Here is a 2,860-nt window from a genome sequence, read left to right on the forward strand (position 1 = left end):
AAAGAGAAAAAATGTAGAAAGAACATTTCTGTATTAAAGTAATTTCATTGCTGTATAATTTCTAACCAAAATGACATCAAAAAACTTTCAAGATAACCATGTCTCTAAAATGGCTTTTCTTCTGAAATTTTCATTTGCATTTAACCTGTGATTCTGAGAAGAAAATGACAACACAGCTGTCATTTGAGGGTTTACACCCCTTATCATGAACTTATACATTGACACCTGTGGCTAGCTTGGCTGTTTCCCCACTAATCCAAGAGAAAACTAAGCTTAGCCAACCTTCTGCTCAGAGTGATTTGTTCCCTCTACCTTTCTCATGCTGACTTAAAATTCCTGACTGGTGTGAATAACCTGGAGAAGCCTGTGTTCCTCACAAATCTACAGGGGAATAAAGAGAAGGGACAAGGAGGGAATGGTAAACCAGCCACAAATGTTGTTGTCTATGGCTATAGAGCCACAGAGCAAGTGGCTTCTGCTGTGGATGCCTTTGTGTTTCCTCATGCAGATGATTGGGTAGCACATGACTAAACCTTGAGTGGAAATACTCCAGAGACATTTCCTCAGTTTATGGGGTGAGGGAAAAAAGCAGAAATTGTATTTCAGAACATATTAGATATTTCTGAAATATTTGATGGTACATATACTGTGTGTTTAGTACATGCATTACACCTCAAAGTATTCATGCATGTATATTTACTTCTATAATTTATAGACCAGTTACAACACCAAGCTCTCTTCCAGATGTCAAAAATAAAACTATATTTCACAGCTACTTTTACAACTGATAGTAAATCTTGCAGATGGTATGAGCACTGTGAAATTTATCTGACCTTGAGCAAGAAGAAAACCCCACTGGAAGACTTCTATCTCAGAAATAATCAAGGTGTGCCTGCAAATGGTTGCTTATTCACAACCAGAGACTTTGGTTCTGCACTATGTTCCTTTTTAAAACGAAAGGTGCATGCTTAATCCAAAAATCTCAGAGCCAAAAATACTTTCTTTCAAAACCAATTGACCAAGCTGTGAGGCTGGCAGTTTTTGGAAAGTTTTGTGGTAATTCTTCAAGAGATATACATATCAGAGTTAAACAGCCTCATCTTAATAAAAGACAAACATCAGGAGAAACACCAATATTTTATTATGCAGCTAGCATAATAAGCTATCTGTATGCTTGTGTTGCCTAAAAATGTTTCACGTGGCTCTTTCACTTGTCCCAATGACACTTTAAGGAGCCAGAAGACTCCACCAGTAAAAATAAACCAGTTAAGAGTATCAGAGATCAACTGTTAGGACTAAAGTTAGGAGAAGCAGACAAAATCACCTATGGTGTTTAGCCCACACCATACAAGGAGTTTTTCCAAGGCTATATTATGGTGTCAATGAATAACTGTAAATATTGAAGAGACATGGATATAGTGAAAACAGTTTTGGAAACTTTTCCTTGTCTTGTAGCTCATGGCTGGGGGATTTTCTCAGCAGAAGGTGGGAGGTTCACCACAATGGTTGACAGATTTCATGGCCATTCATTTCAAGAATTTCAACCATTCATTGAATAAGGGAATGTTTCTTGTAGTATTTTAAATTTCAACTCAAATTCTTTAATTCTTATCATACGATTCATGCTCATCAATTGTTCTGTATTAGCTATCACCTTGCCATTTTTGACATGGAGTATCCTGTTCCTCTGCAGCAGCTCTTCTCTGGCTTGTGTTCACTCTATGAAATTGTTCCATACCTGTGGCCATCATCATCACCTTTTATGTAACTATTCTTGTCCTGTTTTAGCCTTTTTTGGGGCAGGGCTGCACACACTCTATATAAAATAATTACAGATTTATGCAGTAGCATAAAGATAATGTTTTCTGAAGGTCATGAAAAAGGGCAACACACTGATTCACCCTTCCTCTGTGAAGCAAAAAAGAACTATTTCCACAGATAGAAATACTAATGATAATTTCTCCTTCCAAAACATAAGTAAGTAGAAAACCTTATTACATAGAAGAATATACAGCTGTTAAAAGAAAAAAATCCAGACATCAAAAGCAATATAAAATCCTGCAGTGAAAGCATAGGAAAAGTTGTGATATAAACTCTCAAATATTCCTAAGATCACACAACTTCACATTCATTTCTCAAAATTTCCATAACAGCAACACAGACTTTCATGCCAAACATTTACATTCATCTTCCATCAAATTCAATACCTTATGTTTAACAGTAAATTCATGAGAGTTTCAAGCATTCAACCTCTAGAAAATATATGGCCAATTCTAGAACTTAACCCTGAAAACAGAAAAGTGAGCAAATGAGTCACTTTAAGGGAGGTTTTCAAGCATCTAATGGCAATCCTCCGGGCATCTGTATTAATGTCAATGCATCATTTCTATAATCCACTGTGCAGCTATAGAAGCTCAACCTTGAAATTGTGATGTAAGCTGAAACCCTAAATGCTCTTGTTCAGTGATAGAAAATCTTCAATACACTAAGCTTTCCAAAATATCAAGGAGGCAGTATATTCTTCCTATAAATAAAAAATTATATTTTTCATACAATAATTAGGTGAAATAAGTATGGTGGAAAGCAACTGAGTCCAAAGATACCTTCCTGTCATCTCGGTGATTTCCCAATCCACCAGAGCTTTATTGTTGTGTTTCTTGTGGTGTCACAGGATTCTCTGGATGTGTGACCTCACTGGTATATACTGCCCATAGCTACCTGTGCTGCTCTCTTCCTTCTTCTTTCTCCCCAGTTCTGACTAACTTTCAACAATAAAATGAAATATTTTGATTTATGACAGAAAGGTTAGTTAGAAAAGTCAGATACTAAATTGTTCAGTGGAATCTTTATCCTTTGATTA

The 2,860-nt window shown here is 36.1% G+C and overlaps 1 long non-coding RNA gene across 1 annotated transcript; it reads right to left on the reverse strand.

The window, feature by feature from the left end:
- Positions 1-710: 710 nt before the first annotated feature.
- On the reverse strand, positions 711-2,629 carry LOC306801388. The gene is made up of 3 exons (XR_013774076.1): positions 2,420-2,629; positions 2,208-2,286; positions 711-1,908 (listed from the first exon to the last, which is right to left on the reverse strand). It is a non-coding gene; the product is annotated as an uncharacterized lncRNA (long non-coding RNA).
- Between the last annotated feature and the right edge of the window lie 231 nt (positions 2,630-2,860).

This window comes from Erithacus rubecula, assembly GCF_903797595.1.
Source record: "Erithacus rubecula genome assembly, chromosome: 4".
Taxonomy (NCBI): Eukaryota; Metazoa; Chordata; class Aves; order Passeriformes; family Muscicapidae; genus Erithacus; species Erithacus rubecula.